The sequence below is a fragment of the Podarcis filfolensis genome (genome assembly GCF_964270895.1).
Source record: "Podarcis filfolensis genome assembly, chromosome: 12".
In the NCBI taxonomy this organism is placed as follows: domain Eukaryota; kingdom Metazoa; phylum Chordata; class Lepidosauria; order Squamata; family Lacertidae; genus Podarcis; species Podarcis filfolensis.
This window is the reverse complement of record NC_139614.1, coordinates 7,921,547-7,948,046: the sequence shown is the minus strand read 5'-3', so window position 1 is coordinate 7,948,046 and position 26,500 is coordinate 7,921,547. Positions and strand designations below refer to the sequence as shown.

Below are 26,500 nucleotides of genomic sequence, written 5' to 3'. Positions count from 1 at the left end.
TGGGGTTCATCTTGGGCAGGTTGGCTGAAGGCTGGCTGCACTGCTTCTTGAAATGCCCATGCTGTTGGATCCTGGCTCAATCTCTCTCTGTGTTTATAAAGTTTGAGTGAGGTACATATGAAACCATCTATTGAGCGAGTGCATGTGCAAGAAAGATATCAGAAACCCATCCAATTTTTTACTGTTTAAGTTTTAAACTGCCCTTTTCTGATAACTTCTTTTTTATTGAGACCAAAAGTCTGTTTAACCAAAAGTCTTCTATGAACCAGAGTGGTCTAGCTGTTAACGTATGAGACTAGGACCAAGGAGATCTGGATTCAAGTCCCCAGTAAGTTATCAAGCTCATTGATACAGCCAAAACTGGGAGTGAGTCCTGCTGAATTCTCTGTGACTTACTTCAGAGTAGATGTGCTTAGGATTGCACTGTGACATGGGCTGGTCACCATTTTTCGGCCTAGCCTACCTCACATGTGAGGGTAGGGAGAATCTTGTGGAGGAAAGATGGAGTTGAAAGTGATGACAGTCAATAGTTCTGAATCATTCTGGTGTATATAGACCATGTTTTAGCTTTGCTGTTTCCTAAAGCTCACATATTTAAACCAGCCTCTAATCTAAAAAAATGTGGGTATCGTGACTCAGTGCCTGGTTTGAAATCTTCTGCAAAGGCGTATTGAAATACTGGTTTTGTAATGAAGCCTTAGGTATGAGGAATAAGACTCTGACACATTAAAGAGCTGCCTGGTGAATTATTTTGCTGCTTTGCAAGTTGCCATTACGCTGTAAACAAAAATAAAACTGCACTCATAGAAGCTGTCATCATCAACAAATCCAACAACGAGGACAACAAAAACAACAGCAAAAAAATTGAATCGGAAGGGGAGAATACTGCGTGTTTTAGGCTAAATATAATAAGTGTTGTAACAGTATCACAATAATTTCAAAGTATGAGAAAACCAAATATTTCATAATGAATGCAGCATATAGCTTTTAAACAGGGCTAACATATGGGCCACTAATGTGAATGCGAATGCAAATGAGGTACTTTTCATTGCCTTGAAATAAAGTCAGCAAAATCGGAGCTTCAAAAAGCAAATTGTGCAGCTTTAACCACCTGAGTGCCACAAACGGAATCGTGCTCTTGCAGCATTTCCCCGTGAAATGAAGGCAATAAACAATAACCAAGGCCATTTATTTCAGGAAACCTGTTCTAGATTATAGGAAGCCTGCCTTTGTCCTTCCTTTCGAAATGACCTTTCCAAACCATTCTTGTAAGCTGTGCCGGCAGTTACATTGCTGGGTCGTAGGGCAAAAATGTGGCAATAGCAAGTTGCATCTGCCTGCCCATTCAGCCATCATTTTAAGGAGGCCATGAAGGGCACAGGGTGTTGGAGTATGAATTTCATCCTGTACATTGGTATTCCGTTCACTGTTAGCTCCTCTAACTGGAGAACAATTTGGCAGATTTAGGGCCCAGTCCTCTTTTTTACTGGTACATAATGGCCTTCCATGAGCACTGACTTGGGCTATACATTTAACAAATGCTAGCATATGAAGTTCACTGACATGGAATCGGAAATGATGAATAGTCGGGATTTGTTCATTCTGTGGAGTGGGGATAGTTGAGCCAAGGGTTTTGCTGGATAGATGGCAGTTAATGGATTGAGGTTGAATCCTGACAAGACAGAAGTACTGTTTCTGGGGGACAGGGGGCAGGCAGGTGGGGGGGCTCACTGGTCCTGAATGGGGTAACTGTGCCCCTGAAGGACCAGGTGTGCAGCCTGGGGGTCATTTTGGACTCACAGCTGTCCATGGAAGCGCAGATGTATTCTGTGTCCAGGGCGACTGTCTACCAGCTCCATCTGCTATGCCAGCCAAGACCCTACCTGCCTGCGCCCTGTCTCACCAGAGTGGTACATGCTCTAGTTATCTCCTGCTTGGCCTACTGCAATGCGCTCTACATGAGGCTACCTTTGAAGGTGACTTGGAAACTACAACTAATCCTGAATGCAGCAGCTAGACAGGTGACTGGGAGTGGCCGCTGGGACCATTTAACACCGGTCCTAAAGGATCTACATTGGCTCCCAGTACGTTGCAGCTCTGAGCACAATGCAAATGTTGGTGCTGACCTTTAAAGCCCTAAACAGCTTTGGCCCTGTGTACCTGAAGAAGTGTGTCCACCCCATCATTCAGCCTGGACACTGAGGTACAGCTCTGAGGGCCTTCTGCCAGTTCTCTCACAGCGAAAAGTAAAGTTACAGTACAGGGAACCATGCTAACGATGTTCTTGGTAAATCACACCTTCTCTGTGGAACGCCATCCCATCAGATGTCAAGGGAATAAACAACTACCTGACTTTTAGAAGACATCTGAAGGCAGCCCTGTATAGGGAAGTTTTTAATGTTTGATGTCTTAGTGTGTTTTTAATATTCTGTTGGGAGCTGCCCAGAGTGGCTGGGGCAACCCAGTCAGAGATGCTGCATATAAATAATAAAAAATACATTTTTAAAATTTATTATTTATTTTATTTATTAAATCTCTATGCCACCCACCATCCAAGGATCACAGGGAGGTTTACGATATAAAAACACAAAAGCACGTAACATAGTGCAGACTGTCATGTGGTCCATGAAGACCAGAGAATCCTGAAGTTTTATTGCTCTGTCTTTTGCGTGGACAAGCGGAGTCCCCAGATCCCAAGCGCCCCCCCCCCGTCATGTGGAATAACGACTCAAGAGAACGTGCTATGGGATTAAATTGGCCACAACTTTATTAAATTTCAAATGTGGGTAGACCTTGGCTCAGGCATTGGGCATTCTCCCTCCCCAGTCCCCAGCCGGGGACCTAGGGAGCTTCAGGGTTATCCAGTGGGGGGGGGATGGGCCGGCTCTGGAGAACATATGTTCAAGCAGAGATAGCCGCCCCTGTTACGCCGCCACTGCAAGCGAGAGCAGTGACGACCTTTCGGCGTACGGTCAAAGCCTCCCTTCAGAAACCCCTTTAACGGGGAACCCTGGTATCGCCGCCGCAAAGAGGAAGATGGACAAAAGGATTCCGCCCAAGGCCTGATACTGCCAAAGTTGTGACGTTTTGCTACGGGAAAGGCAAAACCTGCCAATGCAGGGAAATTCCTTTCCGGCCCTTTGACAGTGACCTTAACGTAGCAGTGACCGCATACCTGTGAAGAAAAGTTAACCTGCAAAACCTGTGAAGAAAAGTTAACCTGCAAAATAAGGCATTAACTGAGGGTGGGTAGGGTGGGAGAAGCTCTGGAGCCAAGTGAGGATTCCCAGGTAAGATCCTCCCTCTATTGTGTGGGCAGGTAATCCCTCCCCTACCTGGCCTGGTCTCCTTGGCAACGCTTCCCCCAGGTGGGATTGGACAACTGACTGAGGTAGGCGGAGACCTCCAGGTATCCCACCTGAGGGAAGGCAAAGCCAAGCCTATGCTGATGGAGCCGCTCCAGATCCAGGGGCTGCGTGCGTCCACGCAAAGGCCGCCCCCCATTTTATGCGGGGAGCGGTCATTGGGGTTCACCCATTAACAGTCCTCATTCAATCATTAAGCATGTTCTGACAGACAAAGTGTGAGAACCATAAAGAATGACTTGAGTATGGTCTGAAATGAAATATATCAAAAGGTCAGGCCTGTATTATCAACCTTTGTGGACAATAATATGGTGTGAGCCTTGCGGAATTGCAGAGCTGATGTGGATCAGTAGGTTGTGCAGACACGTTCCATTGGCTCAGCTTCGAAAGCAAAACAACATGAAATATTTTGCGCTGAAGCCACAGCCCACCCTGGAGAAATGCAGTATGTCATAAACAGGAGAAGAAAGCCATTCTTCATCACTTTGTTGACTGCATGCGGCTATCTTTTGCTCAGTGAGAAGGCTCCAACTTTAATTACCTTGCTGATATTTATACTATGTCAGTTGTCTGGTCCAGTAGATCCATATTTATTCCTGGCGTCAGATACTAAAATATGCTTGATTAGTCTTGTGGCTTAAAAGTGGTGGCGATCTTCCACCTTTTCACTCAACTTGAAACATGGGACCCTCTTTGTTTTATATGTCCATGTTGACAAACATGCACTATGTTGTTGTTGTTTAGTCATTTAGTCGTGTCCAACTCTTCGTGACCCCATGGACCAGAGCACGCCAGGCACTCCTGTCTTCCACTGCCTCCTGCAGTTTGGTCAAACTCATGCTGGTAGCTTCGAGAACACTGTCCAACCATCTCGTCCTCTGTCGTCCCCTTCTCCTTGTGCCCTCTTTCCCAACATCAGGGTCTTTTCCAGGGAGTCTTCTCTTCTCATGAGGTGGCCAAAGTATTGGAGTCTCAGCTTCAGGATCTGTCCTTCCAGTGAGCACTCAGAATGGAAAGATTTGATCATCTTGCAGTCCATGGGACTCAAGAGTCTCCTCCAGCAACATGCACTATAGATGGTTTCTTTGGAGAAAAGAACCCTTGTGTTTAACTACCTTCATTGCATGGTGACTGCTGGGTGAAAAGGGCTATTACGGTGTGCTGTGGCACTCTGGGGTGCCTTGAATGACAGTCAGGGGTGCCACGGGCAACACTGGCCTCTGTCGCTCCTTCCCTCCCTCCCTCCTCTTGTATCTCTGCCTCCCAAAGGCTTGCACAGCTGTTTGTTGCAGTAGCCCTTGCTACAAGCCTCCCAGGCGAATGGTGCCTCTGGGGCTGGCCAGAGGGTGCTTCCCAGGTCCCTGTGGGGCAGTGTGAGGAGGAACCTCTCTTTGGGGCAGCTCAGAGACCAGGGGCGGCGACAGCAGCTGCCCAAAGGACTCCCGATGAGAGGGGAGGGCTAGAGAAAATGGTATCAGGCTGAATGTCACTCTGCTTAAAGTGAAAGAGTGTGTATGTGTGCGTTTGTTTGCGTGCGGTGGAGAAGAAATGAGTCGTTTAACAGAACGTGCCATATTATATACGTTAAAGAAGATTTGCATACTTGAACTAACTTTGCCCAACTGAAAGCACAGAAGTGATGGCTGACAATTCTCAAACTCCCCATGGTTCATCCTTCCCTAATTTAAATGTCACACACCATGTCAAGTATAGCTGGCTGTTTTTGTTGGTGAATACATTGCAATTAATTTACTCAGGTTCCCCCTGGTATGGCTGTTACAATTGGAAATCTGTCCAGGTGGAGAAAATTATGCACTCATAAGGAAGACCTAACCCACTCTCCCACGAGAAAGAAGAAGTGAAAGAGAGAATTATTGGCACATAATAACTTGATTCGCTGTGGCGGAAAGTCACCCTCGCCAATTCCACATCCTTTTATTTATTTATTTTGGCCTCTCAGAGCAAAGCCGGTTTGAATCATTTTTTAAAAATATTTTGCACCATCTAGTTCAGGCACACCCACTAAAATCAATCAGCTTCAATCCTATACAAATTTTCCAAGTTTAAACCTCATTAAACTCACTAGGACTTAACCGCTCTGCAAACATACACAGGATTAGGTTGTTATAGTGTGATCCTATGCATATTTGACTATATATATATCCATTTGTGCTCAGTGGGGCTTACACTCCAGTAGCAATGGTTTTAGGATTGCAGCCGAATAAAGCATTTAACTGACTTAGTGACCAGAATTTTGTTTAGATGTAGCTGTTCAGTCATGTGTTTATGACGATAAAAAATTAGGAAGTGAGATTCTTGGGAAGTAAGATTTTAACTGAAAAGGCAGACCTGCTAAATTCATTCCAGAAATGAACTAGGTTTTGAATTGCCAGTTAACTTGCTATTGCTTGGGAAAATGAGAATTAGGTAGGCTTACCTCTAAATGTGAACTGAAGTTCTCCCACATCCTTACTGTAGACTGCCTTCAAATTAAACTGGTTTTGCTACAAAGACATGTTAATTGACTCTACAAACCTTCAGAACATATGGAGCATCTCCACCCCCATCATTTAACCCGGACATTGAGGTCCAGCTTCGAGGGCCTTCTGGTGGTTCCCTTACTGTGAGAAATGAGGTTACAGGGAACCAGGCAGAGGGCCTTCTTGGTAGTGGCACCCGCCCTGTGGAATGTCCTGTCAAGGAGATAAATAACTATACAACCTTTAGAAGACACCTGAAGGCAGCTTTTAATGTTTGATGTTTTGTTGTATTCGTTTATTTCTGTTGGAAGCTGCCCAGAGTGGCTGGGGCAGCCCAGTCAGATGGACAGGGTACAATAAATTGATGATGATGATGAAGGCCAATGCTGAATCAAACAGATCAAAGCAGTTCTCACCCAGCATTTTATTCTTAATGACCAGCCAGATGCCTATGTGAAGTCCACAAGTAGCATGTAAGTGTAAAAACACTCTCTCACTCAGGTGTGCCAGCTTGGCCCCACGATGATGGGTGCCCAGGGCTGTGGGTGCCATGTAGCATGCATAGCCTGGCACTGAAATTTTTTGCCTGGCCCCTTCATGGGGAATTTTGTGAGTGCTTGGTCACCCAGGGCTCATCATTAATAATAATAATAATAATAATAATAATAATAATAATAATAATAATAATAATTTATTTATACCCCACCCTTCCCAGTTCAAAAACCGGGCTCAGGGTGGCTAACAACAAATTTAAAACACTTTAAAACACTTAATTATAAAAGCAGCATAAAATACAGTATAAAAACATGAATAACAATAAAATTCAAAAATCAATTAGATAACCGCCAGGGCTAGCTGGCTGAATTGGTCCTACTTGGGCCAGCGAGGAGGTCAGGGGAGAATTAGCTGTGAGGTCTCAGAGTGGGTGATCTTCATAAAAGGGGAGGGGGAGGGAAGAGAAGGGAAATAAATGATCAGGCTGAATTCAAATTAAAGGCCAGGCAGAATAGCTCTGTCTTACAGGCCCGACGGAAGGAGGTTAAATCCTGCAGGGCTCTAGTCTCGTGGGACAGAGCATTCCACCAGGTCGGAGCCATCACTGAAAAGGCCCTGGCCCTGGTGGAGGATAGTCTGACTTCCTTAGGGCCGGGGACCTCTAGACTATGGTTATTCATGGACCTTAAGGTCCTCTGTGGGGCATACCAGGAGAGGCGGTCCCGTAGATACGAGGGCCCTAAGCCACAAAGGGTAAAGGTAAAGGGACCCCTGACAGTTAAGTCCAGTCGTGAATGACTCTAGGGTTGCGGCACTCATTTTGCTTTACAGGTCGAGGGAGCCGGCGTTTGTCTGCTCCACAGACAGTTTTTCCAGGTCATGTGGCCAACATAACTAAGCCGCTTCTGGCGCAACGGAACACTGACACCAGAGCAGCGCATGGAAACGTCGTTTACCTTCCTGCTGGAGTGGTACCTATTAATCTACTTGCACTGGCATGCTTTCGAACTGCTAGGTTGGCAGGTGCTGGGACTGAGCAATAGGAGCTCACCCCGTCGTGGGGATTCGAACCGCCGACCTTTTGATCAGCAAGCCCAAGGCTCAGTGGTTTAGAGCACAGTGCCATCATCATGAATAGCAGCCATTGATAACTTAATCATCCATGAATTTCTCAAATCAGCCTCGCTTTCTTCTAGTTCGGGAGCAAGAAGGAAAGTAACAACTCATAAAAGCCACATCTCATTTTGTCACATCATAAAGGTAAAAGGTAAAGGGGCCTCTGACCATTAGGTCCAGTCATGACCGACTCTGGGGTTGCGGCGCTCATCTGGCTTTATTGGCCGAGGGAGCCAGCATACAGCTTCCAGGTCATGTTGCCAGCAGGACTAAGCCGCTTCTGGTGAACCAAAGCAGCGCACGGAAACACCGTTTACCTTCCCGCTGGAGCGGTACCTATTTATCTACTTGCACTTTGAGGTGCTTTCGAATTGCTAGGTTGGCAGGAACAGGGACCGAGCAACAGGAGCTCACCCCATCGTGGGAATTCGAACCACCGACCTTCCGATCGGCAAGCCCTAGGCTCTGTAGTTTAACCCACAGCGCCACCTGCGTCCCTTGTCACATCATACAGTTATTTAATGCAATATACTATATGTTTATACGCAAACCTTTATGTATGCATTATAACAAGACCAGATTTGGTAATCCTTACACCCTATCTGTGGAAAGTTTGCACACACTGTTTTTCTGTGTTACATTTAATGAGGAACACTGGCATTTGTTTTTATAGTTTATTCACATGTCACTGCTCCCGTCAACTCCTTGTGACAGGATCACCCTGTAGAATTAAATTTTCAGCATTAGGGGAATTTGGGTAGCTTTTTATAGTTGGATAATAATTTATCGGCTCCACTCCTATAGTCCTTTCCTGCCTGGCTGCTCAGAAAACACAGCCTACCAGAGAGTGGTGAACAGAAATATTTTCCAAGAGCAGATGGGATGTACCTTCAAAAACCAGGAGTGTCCCAGTGAAACTGGGACATCTGGCAACCCTAAAAAAATTCAAACTAGATGAAATAAAAATTATGGGGTAGAGGAGCAGAAAAATATGTCTTTGCATTGATTAGCAGGCAATGTAATTAATCTTCTTCAACTCCCTTTTCAGCCCTTAGTGTAAAAATGAGGAGAAATTGGGATCTTGTTACCTTGCCAAGCATTAATTTGTGAACCATAATTTCAAAGTAGTACATTTTAATGAACTTAGAAGGAAGGATTCACTATTTTTTCTTCCAAATACAATACAAACTAATTTAACGATATGGCCTGAGGGACTTCAAGATAATCAGAAGTTTGGATATAGGGGAGGTTTACCTTAGTATGGGAATATACAAAGAATATTCAAATCCAGAAAAGTAAATGTTGGGATAACTGAGGCCTTCCATGCCCTTTAGTTTGAGGTACCAAAGGCAGACAAGGCTGCCCCTCCTAACAGACAAGTTGAGGTAACCCAACTCAAGTAACAGATATTTATTTACTGATAAAGTGTAGTAAATGGTCAGTGATTTGGTTTATTATTTTTACCACCATGAGGAGGCACCATTTGGATATTCTGCCTCAGACATCAAAACATCTTGGCCTCTCCCTGCCTTGAGCAGCTGTGTAGAAAGAAAAAAGCAGAAACACACATTTTCTGTTGCAATTCTTTAGGTCATTGGGGCAGTTCTTACGACTAAGTTCTGACTGCTGTGCCGCCATTAAGGCTGCAGGGTTATGCAAACTTTTGTTGTTGTTTAGTCGTTTAGTCATGTCCGACTCTTTGTCACCCCCTGGACCAGAGCACACCAGGCACTCCTGTCTTCCCCTGCCTCCCGCAGTTTGGTCAAACTCATGCTGGTAGCTTTGAGAACACTGCCCAACCATCTCGTCCTCTGTCATCCCCTTCTCCTTGTGCCCTCCATCTTTCCCAACATCAGGGTCTTTTCCAGGGAGTCTTCTCTTCTCATGAGATGGCCAAAGTATTGGAGCCTCAGCTTCAGGATCTGTCCTTCCAGTGAGCACTCAGGGCTGATTTCCTTCAGAATGGATAGGTTTGATCTTCTTGCTGTCCATGGGACTCTCAAGAGTCTCCTCCAGCACCATAATTCAAAAGCATCTTACAATGCAAACTTACCCGAGAGTAAACTCCACTGAATTCAGTGACACCAACATCAGAGTAAACCTGCTTAGGATGGTGCAGTAAAGTCAATAGCCATGAGGTAGAGTAGTCCCCTCATACCTCCATGAAGGAGCCACTATTTTTCCAAGTCCTAACCCAATTATATGTCCCAGGAGGATATCATGGCTGATGCTATCAAAAGCTACTGTGAAGTTCAGAAGAACCAACACATCTAAGCAATGAGCGTCATATGATACTGGTGTCAGTCCTTCTCTGATTATTTTTTGGTCCTTTTTAAAGTTGTAAATTCTTTTACAGGTTGTATATGACACCTTCAAAGCTTGCAAAAATTTATAAGTAAAAATCCAGACTTTGTTGGAAGTGCAAGGAGGTAGAGGGAACCATGATGCATGTTTGGTGGGGCTGTGGGAAACTTAAAAAACTCTGGGGATGTATCCATGAGGAGTTGAAAAAAAATGTTAAAAATTTCTATAGAAAAAAACCCAGAGTCATATTTATTGGGCCTAATTGGAAAGGATAGACCACAAGATAAGAAAAGGTTATTTCTGTATGCAACAGACACAGCCAGTCTTGTACTTGCAAAAATTGGAAAGGAAACACTATACCCACAAAAGAGGACTGGATTTGTAAATTATCTGAATTCATTGAAATGGCAAAACTAATATAAGATATCAGACTAATCAGAAATTAAGGGCAGAATGGAAATGCTATGAAGAGTACATGACTAAACACTGGTCTAAGGACAACATGTTGTATGTATGGATTAAGCTTGTAAAGGAAAATCAGAAAAATTTAATCGTATTAATAATATTATGGATGAGATATATAAGATGCAACGTAAATAAGAACTTTAAGAGACGACGAGCTGTGGGAGAGGGAAGTCACAGGGGTGTATTATTTTTTGTTATTTTTATTTGTATTTTTGTATGTGAGTTTGTCAGATGTTTGTTTGTCTGTTTCTGGAGGTGGGGAAAAGCTGTAAATTCTTGCCTTTTTCAGAAAAAACCCCAAACCAAACTGACAAAAAGGTAATGGAAACAGTTTCAACGAATTACCTTAAGAGGAATAAATCTGATAAATATTCATTTGTGTGCATTTGAATGAACGCAAGTACAGGTGTGTCTGCATAAAGTGTAGGTGATGTCACTGAGGTGGAGCTGAGGGCAAAATCAATTCTTTGATGAGCAGCTTCACAGATTATCGTGGTGGAACGATTCTTGGGAAAGGGCACGGAACAGATGGCTCACATTTAAGCAGCGCATTCATACTGAGATTGATAAATTTTAGTGTAGCTCACAGACAAAGTTACTTCAGAGGGTGAAAAAATAATTCTCAGCAAAAATAATAATAATCAAATCACCCCCAGTTTGCCTGACAACACAATTACGCCATATGCACTCGCAACAAAGGAAGGAAAGTTGCTGACACTTCAGAACCTATACTGAACGTGGAATGCCTGGTGGGAACAGTTTTAAAGGTGCTGATTTATTTGTGGTTATTGCGGTTACTTATCTAACTTTAGTTCAGTATATTTAGTTTATTAATCTGTAACATGGCCTACTTATTCTGAGGTGAAAATGACCTCTGGTGGCAGAAATTAACATGTCTGTTCAGTGAATGAATTATCATCACCTCTTGCCCAGTTTTCCTGGAATATTTGCCTTCAAATTATGAATTTTTTTACAGTGACCTTTTAAACCATTTTTGTTAGTGTGAAAACATACTCACACCAATCTGCTCTGAGGTTCTTCAGGACTTATGCCCAAGTTTTGTTAGGGTTGCCATATTTCAAAAAGTTGTTGAGCTGCATCTTCTTCTTCTTCTTCTTCTTCTTCTTCTTCTTCTTCTTCTTCTTCTTCTTCTGCAAAATCTGAATAAATAAGGAATTTCGGCGATTTCTGCCCAGACATTGCTTCCAACTGCCGTTTTCTGGACATACGACAACCCTACACAACACGCTCTATGGTCATTTCGTGCCCACTAGCTGCCTATCAGGATGTTAAATAGAGCTGAATAATTTCGAAAGGTAGCTATACTGTACGTAGTGCAACCAGAAACATAGTGATGCCAGGCATTTTATTGAATAGTCTTAGGAAATGCTTGTATCCAGTTAACTGAGGGCCACACCACATGGTGTCATGGCATTTAACCGAAAATGGGGAAATAGCATTTGGGAGCAGAGAAATGGCACAGGACTGGAGAGTCATTCAGCCCCAGCCTAATACCTTTTTGTGCCTGAAGAATTGAGTTTTAAATTGTGCTTTGCTTGTGCTTCAGAGATGCTGGCACATCATGAGCCAGTGTGGTGTAATGGTTAGCGTGTTGGACTATGACCTGGGAGACCTGGGTTTGAATCCCCACTCAGCCGTGAAGTTCCCTGGGTGACTGTGGCGTTTGCCCTCCTAGGTGGGTCATAAGGAAAGGGTTAAATGAGTGTGACGTGATTGGCCAGTGGGAACCCAAGGGGAGGAGTTAGAGTTAGAGTTGGAGTTGTTGGGAAGTCAGTTGGGAGTTGGAGAAGGAAGAGGGAGGATAAGTCTGTGGGTTGGCTGAGTTTTGATGTGTGAGAGTGAGAGAAACTGTTAGGAGGAGTCAGATAGACAGTTGGGATAATCAGATAGAAGTTATTAGGAAGGTATAGGCCGGTGAAGAAACTAAGATTAAGAAACTGACAAGAAAAATTATCTGAAACCATAACCTCATTAATGCTTATAAAATAAACTTGCTTATTTGATTTAATGTTAACAACTGTCTGGACTCCGTGTGTCCCCGAGAGAAACGGGCTGGTGGCAGCGGGGAAGCAATCACAGTGGTGGCACAGGGATAGACCGTCAAACGTCCGGGGACCCTGTGTGATCGCCACAGTGACCTTGGGCCAGTCCCCATCTCCTGGGTCTTTCTCTAAGCAGATTCCAGACATTGGGGGTGGGCTGCTCAAGACATGGCCCAAGCACTTCGTGCAATTTCACCCGTTTCCCCCCAATTTACACCAACCATTTCAACTTGCTACATTGAAGGGCAGGCCCTGGAGGCATTTTTAAGTTGGTCAATGTAAAAGCCATGATCCCGGGAGTTGAGGGGGGACCAGCGGACAAATGGTGTGTTGTGCAAGTTGTAAGCCCCCCAGCAGCCTCTGGTTTCTGCTCCCATTCAGTCCCTGAAATTGCTTTTCCTGCTCAAGAAATGCAACTGTTCTGCCATTGCACGTGTTTGCATCTCTTGTGTAGCTTGGCCTAAACCTGTACTTGTTATGTACTGAGTTGAATAGCATCCAAAATGCAGCAGTCTGATTGGTCCTAGAACAAGAGGATTCAGAATGCAGCAGTCTGATTGGTCCTAGAACAAGAGGATTCAGAATGCAGCAGTCTGGTCCCAGAACAATAGGATCCAGAATGCAGCAGTCTGATTGGTCCGCAGGAGCCACCCAATCCAACTCCAGGTGGTAGGCAATCCGCAACCTGATTGGCCTATAGGAGAATCCTGGAATTAGCCAATCACGTGGGGCCCATTGTGTAAATAATGCATATAAAGCAGACATTTTGGGGGAACTGGCATTCCTCACTACTATGAGCTGAATAAAGAGCATGAAATCCACACTCAGTACTGCTTCAGGAGCCAGGGCAATGATCTTTGCAAAGGAATGCAATGAACAGCAAGTGTCGAAGTCCTTCAGCAAAGTGTAATGAGAGAGCTTTATCCCACCCTAACCCCAAAGGAAGTGACCCAAGTTGCAGGATGCTGCAAGAACACACGAGTGTCTTTATTTTCATTTGTATAAGGTTGGGAGGGCATAGCTTTATTTAGTGTGCCATTTTGTTGTGCAGAATTGGTATTGTGAGCAGCTGCTCTGAATGTTTGGATCAGCAGTAAATGATGGTTTGTTTGGCTCATTTGTTAGGATCCGAGAGTGTGAAACTGAGAGTTCCTTGAGGTTATAGACTCTGGGGGGTTAAGAACACCAGCCTTACAAACGCCAATCCTTATTAATCCTTTTATTCTTAAAATTAGCTACGATTCTCAACATTTGGTCATAACTGCTAAGGCTAATGTCACGGAATTGTGAAAACGTGTATGGATCGGCCACCGTACGTGATCAACGTTTGCACTTATAAATAAGACTTAAATGAAATCACTGCAGCTTTAACTCACTTGACATTCCCCTGGAAAAACATTTGCTACAACATACCACCAGGAAGGAGTTGTTACTCGCAATGCTTTAAAAACCGCCTCTCTTTTTTTGCATAGAGTGCCAGAAATAGCTCTGATGGGAATGTGTTTGCTTCAGAAAGCCAGGTCATCATCAACAGTACTTTGGTTTATTTGCATAGTAGGTGTACAATTCTGTGTTTATGTGAGCACATGCATTTATAGACCAAATTGTTTGCATTTCTTTCAGAGGTAATCGCGAGGCAGCGTGCTTTCACAGCAGCGGGCAAGCTTGTAAAAAATTAGTAATTCTTTCTTAAAAGAAAATATTCTGAAGCTGAGTGTGCAGAGTGAAGTGGGATTTGAGCAAAAAATGCAGAGGGCATCATGGCTCGGCTTATATCAATGGGCGTCTTTCTCATTGGCTTTCCAACGACGTCAGTTTGCCAACATATTTGTCTGGCAGAGTGTCACTGCCTTTAACAGCTGCGTAACAGGATGTAACAGGCTGACCGTGTCATAGAACTACAGTATTGACAGAAGCTGTATCTGGAAAAAAATTTTTTTTTTACACCACTATCTATATTAGGAAAATGTTTGCAGTCTGCTGTTCAGTCTATCACTCCTGCTAAAAACGAACTTGGGAAGGGAGGTCCAACCAGACTGGGAGGCAGAATGGGGAGGCAGATTTGTCTGATCAGAGAAAGCTTGATGCTGAGATGACCTTTGTGGTCAATTGACAGGGCAGCCAGGTCAAGCCTCAGGAGTATGGGAATACAAACCTTTTGGCCTAATTTTACTGCATTTTTTTTGGCCATTTTTAGATCAGTTCTTCTTCTTCAGTCAATAAAGTTGTGGCTATTTTAGTGCCCCGATCTCTTAATTTCCCTCACAACTGTGCAATCTGATAGCTAACTGTTTCTGATCTGCGTCTACGCCTGAGAATTACAGATTTGGTTGGTTCACTTTCAGATGCAGACTGAAGAACCTTCTTCTCCCCTCCTAGATTTGAATCCAGGTCTCAGAGGCAGACTACATTGGTACCTCGGGCTCCATACGCTTCAGGTTACAGACTCTGCTAACTTAGAAATAGTACCTTGGGTTAAGAACTTTGCTTCAGGATGAGAACAAAAATTGTGCTCCGGCGGCGCGGCAGCAGTAGGAGGCCCCATTAGCTAATGTGGTGCTTCAGGTTAAGTACAGTTTCAGGTTAGGAACGGACCTCTGGAATGAATTAAGTACTTAACCTGAGGTACCACTGTATTTGTTAGTTTCTACATCACACTTGCTCCAAAACTCCTGCATTCAGCTCCCAACAGCACCTAGCATAGCATACATAAAAACCTTGTTTTGGCTCTATGAAATATATACCTCAGAAACCATCTATTCTAATCCTTCTGACCTTAATGACCTTAATCTTACATTGATGGTGACGGTATCTTGGCTCTACAACATACAATATAATAAAGGAGCTGGCTTAGTCAAATGTCTGTTCTTTCTCCTTCCACACAAGATCTGTTTATATTTGGAGTGAAGCCCTCCTCGATCTTGCTGTTATCTAAATGATCCCAGATAAAATACCTTTGAAAAACAGGTTTTGCTTTAGACATGGAGCTGGGCGTGGATTATGAAAATGTCACTGCAGGATAGGTAAATGTTTGTCTTTCACCCTTTTGCTTGCTTCGTTTAGGAGCAGCAAGACAAAAAGGCTTCAAGTATTTTAAAGGCTGCAAGAGATATCACTTCGACTTGGGAAACTTTACTGGCTGGATTTCTGTCTGTATAAAAGTCTTTGGAAATGTCACCCGGGCATCACACTCCAATAGGTAAAGGTCTTTATTTTGGATTCTGTGTTTTATTCCCCACCCCACACACTATGGGTGTGATTGTGTGAGTGGAGAACACTTGTAAAAAAGATTGGGTCTCGATGTGATCTTTCACTTCTTGTCCGGCTTCAGAATTACCAACATCTGAAACTTAAATTAAAATTTGATGGACAGTAAAACTGGGGGGAACAAGTGAAAGTTTAAATGTATGGGTATGACTGTTATCTTGGGTGCTGTATGATCTCTCCAAACAGTGAAAATTAGGACATCTATTATGTTGATCCTGTATCAGACAACCTTGGCTGAAGCACAGCGGAACCTTTTATTGGGGATCATCCAATACTATTCTGTTCATTCAGGAGAAACTCCCATTGAAAACAGTAGGATTTACTTGGTTCAGGTCAGGCTGCAGGAGTCATTTGGATGCTCTTGTAATATCCTCTTTACCGGTTGTGTAATTGTGGTTCAAGAATGAAATTCCCACAATAGCAGGTGGTAACCTCTCTCAGAAGAAGTGTGTGGATCATCGTTGGAGGTATCTGGGAACGTTATTCCTTGTTCTCCAGGCAACTGTTGGTGTGGTGCTTTCTCTGCTTCCAGCATACAGCGGTACCTCGGGTTACAGACACTTCAGGTTACAGATGCTTCAGGTTACAGACTTCGCTAACCCAGAAATAGTACCTTGGGTTAAGAACTTTACTTCAGGATGAGAACAGAAATCGCGTGGTGGCAGCGGGAGGCACCATTAGCTAAAGTGGTACCTCAGGTTGAGAACAGTTTCAGGTTAAAAACGGACCTCCAGAACGAATTAAGTTCTTAACCCGAGGTACCACTGTACTCTAATTGTGATCATTCTGGATTATCTTTTAATAATGATCAGGTATAAAAAGGTAAAGGGACCCCTGACCATTAGGTCCAGTCGCGGACGACTCTGGGGTTATGGCGCTCATCTCACTTTATTGGCCGAGGGAGCCAGCGTACAGCTTCCGGGTCATGTGGCCAGCAGGACTAAGCCGCTTCTGGCGAACCAGAGCAGCGCACGGAAACGCCGTTTACCTTCCCGCCAGAGCGGTACCTATTTATCTACTTGCACTTTGTGCTTTCGAACTGCTAGGTTGGCAGGAGCAGGGACAACCGCCAACCTTCTGATCAGCAAGTCCTAGGCTCTGTGGTTTAACCCACAGCGCCACCCGCGTCCCATATCATGGCAGAGGGTTTCCCTATGTAACATTTTAGTCTTTAATGACTCTCTGGTTTGTTTGGTACACGTGTTTTGTGTACATGCAGGACAGGTGCAGCCCTCCATATCTTGCTGAACTACGACTTCCATCAGTCCCAGCAACCATGGCTGATGGTCAGGGATGATGGGAGTTGTAGTGCAACAACACTTGGAGAGCCACATATTCCCCATGCCCGATGTGCTTTCCTGTGTTAGATATTATACTGCGCATGCAGTTAGGAGGCATTCTGCCTGCTCCTCTCTTTCACTTCTAAAATGACTGACAACTGGCTGTTGGGCACTTGTGAAGTGCTGCTCACTGCTCTTTGACAGGTTAAAGTCACATGACATCATTATAGTGAATGATTGGCAGGTGGAGGTCCCACCCACCTGTCAAAGTTGGGTGAGTGAAGATAAAGATCTGGCCCACTAGTTCAGATTTTACGTTTTGATTGCTGTAAACAGCTTCGATATATGTTTTATGAAACACAGTGGTAGACAAATATTTTTTTGAATGAATAAAAGGTCTCCCTGCCCCTGTTCTGTCACTCTGCTCATCCCAGATTTGTTTTACCACGTTTTCAGAACCATAGTAACAAAGAAACAGCTTGTGTTCCCTTGATCGCTTTATTGTCGTTTACCTTTTTTAAAATTTTAATTTGCATTTTTAATACAGAAACAAAGAACACACGTCCCACACCTCCTTCTCTCCACCCACCAGTTATACAACTTTCATACCAATCACGACATACAACTAAATCCCAAGTGACTCCCCTTCTACCTTTTTTTTCTGGTTTCTTTACTTTTCTACTAAATCATATATTTCAAATTTTTAGTCTTCATATTTCTTCCTCTATTAGCTCCTGTTCTACTGGATTTACTCAAGACCTGCGAGATTAATTACTTATTTATACTGGTTCTTAAAATATCCAATAAACATTTTCCAATCCTCCTTATATCCTCTTATCCTATTCGCTATACCTGCCAATTCAGCATCCCCAAGCATTTTAATATGGTCACTCTTCCTTGGTGGGTACCATACTTGTTTCTCACCTTTGTGCCAATAAGATTCTAGCCACAGTGGTGGCATATAATAATAATTTCTTTTGTTTTTAGGGACTTCTGTTGTTACCATTCCCAAGAGGAATGTCTCAGACTTTTTTGGGAGGTTGTTTTTTTTTTTTAAAAAGTCCTTTTTAATTCATTGTAAATTGCTTCCCAGAATCCCTGATTACCTTACTGGACCACCACATGTAGAAAAAAACCCCCCTCTTTCCCAACATTTGCCTTTTTCTTTTTTAAACATTTTTGCTAGTTTGGCAGGTGTTAAGTACCATCTGTGGGTCATTTTCATCATATTTTCTTTTAATGCATAACACGCCGTAAAATTCATATTTACTGTCCATAAATTCTCCCATAGCTCATAATTAATATTATGACCCACATCCTGTGCCTACTTAATCATACTTGATTTCACAATTCCTCTTTTGTTTCCTGCTCTAGCAGCAGTTTGTACATTTTTGAGAATACTTTTACTTTTGTATCTAATCAATCCCTTGTAAATTGGGATTTTTGTTCTGCAAATCCAATTTTTTTATCTATGTTAGTTTGTTAATCTGATGTATCTGTAACCAATCCATTAATATATATTTTTAATTCCTCAGGATTTTTCAACTTTAGTTTCTGTCCTGTAAGATCTAGAATTTCTTTATATGTTAACAATTGTTTATCCATATTTGTTCTTTTCCTTGCAGTGGCTTCAGTCAGGGATATCCACATTGGTGTTTTCTTTTATAATAGATTTTTGTACTTTTCCCATACTATGCATATATATTTTTTCTGATCACATGGTTTGTAAAGGTTTTATAAATTTTTGCCTTCCCATACCATAGGCAGGCATGCCACCCAAATTGTATATCATGTCCTTCCAAATTTAACACTCTGATATTTTCCAACAATATCCAATATTCTATCCACCATAAACATGATACCTCAAAGTAGATTTGGAAGTCTGGAAGAGCGAAGCCTCTTCTTTTTCAATATATCAATCATGACTTTGTGTTTTATTCTGGGCTTCCAGAATAAATGCCAGATTAACCTTGATATATTTTTCTGCCACACTTTGTAGCATTGAGTGTTGTTAATTATTGGGTTATTTTGAAATAAGAATAACATTTTTGAAAGGACATTCATTTTAATAGCCGAAATCCTGCCCAGTAACAATAATTTCATTCTTTTCCATATTCCTCTTTATCTCTTTTCAAACCTTTACGTAATTATCTTGGCAAATATTATAGCTGTTTGTTGTTAACCAGATCCCCAGATATTTAATTTTTTTCTCTACATTCCACCCACACATAGTTTCTAGATCCTTGTTTTGCTTGGTTGTCCATATTTTTAACCATCATCTTGGTTTTTCCTTTATTTAATCTGAAATAAGCCAGTTTTCCAAATCTATCTTTTCTATCCCTTCCAGTATGCTCTCTCTTGGCTGTTCTAAAAGTTAATATTAAGTCATCCGTGAATGCTTTTAATTTATAGTTATGCTGTCCCACTTTTATTCCTTGTATTCTATTGTTCTTCTTGATATTTATATTAATATTGAAAGTACTGGTGGAAAATAACAGCGGAGACAATGGACAGCCCTACCTCATCCCTTTGTGCATCTTAGATTTTTCTGAAATATTATTTACTATAATATTGGATGTTTAATCTTTATAAATTGATTTTATGCCCTTTAGAAAGGTTTCACCAAATCTCAGCTTTTCCAGTAACTTTGACATAGATAGCCACGAGACGTTATCAAAGGCCTTTTCGGCATCCACAAAAATTATTGCCACCTGCTTTTCATTATGAACACAAAACATTTATGACGTTCCTAACATTTTCTTTCATTTGTCTCCCAGGAAGAAAACCCACCTGGTCTTCATGTATCAAATTTCTTAGAGTCATTTTCAATCTATTTGCCAATATCAACATAAAAAGCTTGTAATCGTTATTTAATAATTATATTGGTCTATAATCTTTAGGTTCCATTAGGTCTTTATCATATTATGGTATTACAGTAATATATGCTTCTTTCTAGGTCTCTGGCATCCTTCCTGTCTCCAATACCTTGGATTTGTTTTACCATGTTTTCAGCACCATAGCAACAAAGAAACAGCTTGTGTTCCCTTGATCACTTTATTGTCATTTTATTTTAACCCCTTTGGCTCTGCTGTTCAAGTTGAAGTCAGAGTAGTGAAATCGCAGCTAAGAAGCTAAAATCGTATATGACTGACACCCTTCTTTGGAAATTAAACCCATGTCCAGACTTTAACATTTCAAAACTTTACTTGCAGAAACTTATAGATGAATCAAAACATAATATTTACAGTCACATGCTCATCTAAGCATGGGCTTCCAGTCTCTTCTTCTGACTTCCAAACAACTGTATTTCCCTCCCTTTCCAGTGTTCAGCACTTTCAGCCTTCGTATCTCAATTGCAGCTCCTATGAGAGATTTCTACTTTTACCTTCTTCTCCTGCAGCTTTGCTCTCTTTCTTTCAAGAGGAGAAGAGACACTCCAACACTCTATTCAACATAGTAGCGTTCACAGTGGATTATAAAACACAGTCATCTTGCTTCACATAAAATGGAGTCTCTACTTCACTAGATACCTCCCATGTGACCAATGTTAGCCAATCACACGAGAACTACTAGAGAACTCTCTAGAATTGAATTACCAACCAATCATATTTCAACACATAGTAATGGATACAAGCATTTACAATTTCAGTGAATTAAATTACTATATTTAACAGTCCACACCTAATCTCACCTTGTCCCACAAGAAGTTTTTCACACCCAGCCCCCATTTTATTTATTTGAAATGTTTATGGCCTACTCTTCATTGCAGAAGCAACCCCAGGTGTGGGTACATAAAAATGTAAAGTCCCGTTTCAAAGGAATGCATTATCTTCAGTCCCCTGCATGTCATCTTCTTCAGTCCCCTGCATTATCCATTGCTCTTCTTTACAATTGCAGGACTGGAAACTGTAAGGTTGTTTACAAATTCTATGAGGCACCATGATCTCCTGTGAAATCCACCCTCACATGAATGATTGTGCAGTTTTAAGACTACAAGACCCACAATGCACTGTGAGAAAATGCGGGCTAGGAATGTAAACACCACATGGTGCTGTCCAAATTTTGATTGGAATCATGTCTTTTCTGTAGAAATCCATTGGGGTGAGGCCAAAAAAGATTGGCAAAACAATTCCTATGAAGATTTTGCATGTGCCTACTACACTCAAGGCCCTCAGCTGAAATTTGGCTTCAGAAAGGATGGAGAAGGGGCCAGATGACCCCTTCTTGAGTTCTCTAGCCAATTTCTGCTTTGTAGAGAGAGGAGTTGCAAATAGATAGATGATAGACAGACACACCTGTAGAGACTGTACTTGTTTTATTCTAATCAAAATTAGGAGTGCCATTTGTAGAATACAAGGACTCAAAATTGCGAGACTGGTAAGTCCTTCTCAAGCGCCACTATTCATGCTGGTAGTTGCCAGCTCTCAAAATGGAAGTTCCACAGCCTGTCTGCATTCAGAATACCAAGTTGTGTGTCCTCTACTGCTCGCTGTTACTTTGCAATGCAAATTGGAGGGTTTTGTATCACTCAGCACTATATCCATGGCAACCGAAAGAGAAAAAAGAAGGGTTTTGGGGGGGGGGAGATAAGTTTGCATTACTTCCTTAGTGGAGTTTAATCCTTTCCCTTTGTGCATGGGCCAACAGGTCAAACTGTTTTAAAGGGACAGCAGTGTCTTGCTTTGGAACCGAAGCAGAGAGGAGTTCCTGTTTTAGAATCGGCTTCAATTCTCTCTCCCATTCCCTCCTCCCACCCCACTGCCCACATCACTAATACTTAGATGACTTGTTGTTCTCCTCTTCTTTTTGCTGAGAGGGCAAGCGAAGAATCATCCATCGTAGCTGTCGTCTCAGAACGCCAGCATTTGGCAAAAAGCCCCTTTTGGCCTTTCATGGAAGGCTTTTTAATTCAATGGGGTTTGGGAAGGCAGGCCAGGAACACAAGTTCCTGTACCTTGGCTTTTCAATCCAGGGATCTGTGGAAAAACACAAATATAGAGGCACCAGACTAGCAAGGACCGTCCTATTGTATCCCTGCAGAAGCGGCAGAAACCAGGACAAATTGGACTTCACCATCATCTAAGGACCCTTGTCTATCCTGGTAAACTTTGAGATTCCCTTCTTCATATAATTAATGTCTGGATTAGGTTCAGGGAAGGTTTTGCTCGTTCTTTGATATCTTGAAGTTGTGCTTGTCGCAGAGGTTTTTGGCAAAGGCAGTGATATCTAATGTTTGAGTTTTGACAGACCGTCGTTTCCTTACAATTTGCAGAGGAACTTGCTTCCAAGTTAAATGCACAGGACTAGAAACTTAAATACTTATTCGGGAAGAAACGTTAGTTGAAATCCTGGGGCAGGGGCGGGGATAATTAGTATAGTACATGATAAAATATTTTTCCCTTTGGGTTCTGAAGTTTAAGAGGCCAAAGCTGAATATCCCGAGCTCACTTCCTTTTTTATACCGAATCCTAACCGGTTTTGGTGCTGCTGCAATGTTTGTTTTTCTCTAGCACACGCTTGACTTCAAGCTGCACCTGATTTTCTGGATCTATAAATATGTGTAGAACTCAAGAGAAAATATATCCCGAGCTTCTGCATGTATAAGAATTAGTAGCTTTCAGACTTGGGCCGGCATCCTCACATGGGAAAAAAAGATGTATGATGTCAAGAGTTAGCATTAGAAGTTAATGCAATTGAAAGTTACTGCTTGGTCTTGATCCTTTAAAAATGCAGATAAAAGTCAATCTTCTTATGGTTGCCAGCTGACCATAGAAACCCAGGAAGGGAGGTACGTATGTACGGTAAGTACAGTGGTACCTCAGGTTAAGTATTTAATTCGTTCCGGAAGTCCGTTCTTAACCTGAAACTGTTCTTAACCTGAAGCACCACTTTAGCTAATGGGGCCTCCTGCTGCCGCCGCGCCACCGGAGCACGATTTCTGTTCTCATCCTGAAGCAAAGTTCTTAACCTGAAGCACTATTTCTAGTTTAGCGGAGTGTGTAACCTGAAGCGTATGTAACCTGAAGCGTATGTAACCTGAGGTACCACTGTACAACTTTTAAAGTTGCTTCCATGAAATCAAGAATGTGCTAAGTATCGCCAATTGTATCTGTGTGCTAAATTTGATGAATTTAAATGCTGTCTCTCTGCCAATGTCAACCCCGTTCCCCTCTTGGTGCAGAACATACAAATGACTGATTTTTTAACATGCTTTTGCCTCTGACTTTGCTCATCTGAGGAATTTCTGCCACTTTATGAAGATAGTCCCATGCTTATGGCCCTTCATAGATTGCCAGTAAAGATACTTCAAGTCTAGGATCAGTTACAACACTTCTGTTGATGTGATTGCTAATGTGACTTGTGATTATCTTTGTTTGCTTATCTGAAGCCTTATTAAAATCAGAAGCCTGATGTTGTTTGCCTTGGTGCACAACTTAGACTAGTAATGGCCAAACTTGGCCCTCCAGCTGTTTTGGGACTACAACTCCCATCACCCCTAGATAACAGGACCAGTGGTCAGGGATGATGGGAATTGTAGTCCCAAAACAGCTGGAGGGCCAAGTTTGGCCATCACTGACTTAGACCCTGCCATGCTATAGACGTGAAAGATGCATGGTAATGACAAGGCTATGTCTAGCTGATGGCGACCTGCAAAGCTTTGAAGGGCCCATGACTTCGTCACCAGGGAGATTTCAATATGGTGGCTGCAATTGAGTTAACAGGGTGCATCTTCCCTTAGAGCATGCTCTGATCTGTCACTCCTGCTGCATTATGTGTGGGGAGGGGTGTGTGCCTGAGGGCACATGCCCTGCTACCATGTTGAGTGGAGCAACTTCAAAGGGTCTCAGTATACACATAGGCCTTTGTACACAATTGGAGCAATTGCACAGGGGCCCTGTTCACACGGAATGCCTTTGCAAGCATAAGTGTGTGCATTCGCATGTACCTCTTTGAAGGTGTACTACTCAGTGCACACATGTCAGATCAGAGCTGGTGGGCTGTTGGTGTGGCCCTCCTTAAAGGTAAAAGTAAAGGGACCCCTGACCATTAGGTCCAGTCGCAAACGACTCTGGGGTTGCGGCGCTCATCTCACTTTACAGGCCGAGGGAGCCGACGTACAGCTTCCGGGTCATGTGGCCAGCATGACTAAGCTGCTTCTGGTGAACCAGAGCAGCACACGGAAATGCCGTTTACCTTCCCGCCGGAGTGGTACCTATTTATCTACTTGCACTTTGATGTGCTTTCGAACTGCTAGGTTGGCAGGAGCAGGGACCGAGCAACGGGAGCTCATCCCGTCGTGGGGATTTGAACCGCCGACCTTCTGATCAGCAAGCCCTAGGCTCTGTGGTTTAGACCACAGCACCACCCGCATCCATGGCCCTCCTTACCTCCATGCAAATAGACTACATGTGGAAGGCAATCTCTGAGATGAGCATTTGTTGCCTGCACTTGTGGCCAATTAAGTGGTTGGCAGCCCCTGTCCTACTTTTCTTGCTCTACTCCTTACATCATTTTAATTTTTTAAAAATATTTATTTAAACAAAGTAATAATCATAAATAAAATAAAAAATGGGCACCCCACCCCAAGACCATTGCATTGTAACTATCCAACCTCCCAAAATTTCAACACCTCTTGCAATGGTTTGACCCCTTTCTGTTTTAACTGTACAAATTCCTTCCATATCTCCTCAAAATCATTTCTCCTGCATGTTCCCTGTCTTACCTTAATAGCACATGTTAATTTATCATTAATGGCTATATCCCACAACCCTTTATACCATTCTTCCATATTCTGCTTGCTCCTTCCACTTCCTAGCTATAATAATTTGTGCAGCTCTCAATAAATTTGTGAGCAAGTCCTTCATAGCCTGCGAACCTTCCACCCTATCGTAAATTGGCTTTCGGTTAGCTTTAACCCAGTGATGTCTGTTATCTGCTTAAACACCCTTCCCCCCCCCCTCAAAATATTCACACCTCCACCACATGTGAACATAAGTCCCGGTTCCCTGGCATCCCCTCCAACATAACACCGAATATTCCTTGTTTATTTGATTTAATCTTACTGGTGTACAGCTATTTATCATTGTAATTATATTTAACGCAGCACAAGATTCAGGTTCAGACGCTGTCAAGGAAAAAGCTCATTCCAGTCCTTTAGCAATTTTGACAAACCTTTTTATCCACTTAGCTAATATTTCATAATTCATCCAGTAGTGTTTCATATGCAGTTCGTTGTATCATGGAGCTTATTTTATACAAATTATACACAGGTTTCACTAATGCACATTTGGTTCACTCTTTGTTCAACTAATCTCTGTAGCCTTGAGTTCAAACAACAAATAGTCTAGTGGCACCTTAAATATTACCAGATTTATTGTTGCTTAAGCGTTCATAGACTAGAACCCACTTCACAATAAATCTGTTGCTGTAACAAACTAAGCATTTACCCTGCTGGAAGTCATCTCAATCCAGAGGCAGTAATTTCTGAATTGCAGTCATATTGATATGAGTCTCTGGCTGGCTATAACTGAGATCTCACTGTGCTATCAAATATAAATGTTAATATTTGGCTTTTTAAAAACAGATTAAATGATGACACTTGCTCAATAGTTTTCTGACTGGTAGGCTTGTTAGTCTCTTGCAGCAAAACTGACAAAGAGTTTTGTGGCTCCTTAAATATTAACCGGATTTGTTAAGGCATAGGGCATGGTGCTCTGCTTGTGTTGTGACCTAAAACTCCCATCTTCCCTTGTCTTTGGCCAAAACTCCCATCTTCCCTTGTCTTTGGCCATGCTTGCTGGGGCTGATGGGAATTTGATTTCCCCCCGTCTGGCTTGAAAAGAGAGCTTTTAACTCTTTGCAAACACCAGCCACTTCAGTGATATCCAGCAGTTATACAGCATAATATTTTTTATATATTGTCTTGAATAAGGCACAAGCTCCAGCATATTCAGGAAGATTCTTTACTGCTTCCCTCTTTAGGGCCTCTGAAGGTCCACAATGTTCTCTTGCATATTGCCAAATTATACAGAAGGTGGGAACCATTTTACCAACTGATTTTCTAGGCTGAATGTTGCTTTTGGAAAGGAATTAAGAAGGAAAACCCAACTTTGATGTGTGGAGCGCAATACTACACAAAAAAGTGCACTCATCTGAAAGGACACACTGACCTGAAAAATATGCATCCTGTCAAATCTGTTGTTAGAGGTTAATATATTTGAAATCTAAAATCAACATGCACAAATTCAGCAGTGGTAATTTAGATTTAGTATAGCTTTATTTGTTCTTTCAGGTGAACAAAAGTGGACTTAAAGTTGGGTTCAGTGAGGGGCATGCAAAAACAACAGCCCATGTCCAAGGTTCATCAGCCCTGATTTAGAGTTTTGTGGATATTTAATGTACCTACAAGGGTACTTGGGTGGCGCTGTTGTCTAAACCACTGAGCCTCTTGGGCTTGCCAATCAGAAGGTCGGCAGTTCAAATCCCCATGACGGGATGAGCTCCTGTTGCTCAGTCCCAGCTCCTGCCAACCTAGCAGTTCGAAATCACACCAGAAAATGCAAGTAGATAAATAGGTACCACTCCGGCAGGAAGGTAAATGGCGTTTCCATGCGCTACTCTGGTTTTGGTGTTCCGTTGCGCCAGAAGTGGCTTAGTCATGCTGG

The 26,500-nt window shown here is 42.6% G+C and overlaps 1 protein-coding gene across 2 annotated transcripts in view; it reads left to right on the top strand.

Moving 5' to 3' along the window:
• The first annotated feature begins 15,345 nt into the window (after positions 1-15,345).
• Positions 15,346-26,500, top strand: part of ITPRID1 (ITPR interacting domain containing 1) — a 67,310-nt gene continuing 56,155 nt past the window's right edge. The window contains exon 1 of one of the 2 annotated variants that reach the window (XM_083577678.1): positions 15,346-15,487. The gene's annotated coding sequence lies outside the window, so the exon portion shown is untranslated. Of the gene's footprint in view, positions 15,488-21,242; positions 21,937-26,500 lie in introns of those variants that run through there. The other variant, XM_083577677.1, reaches the window with a different exon arrangement.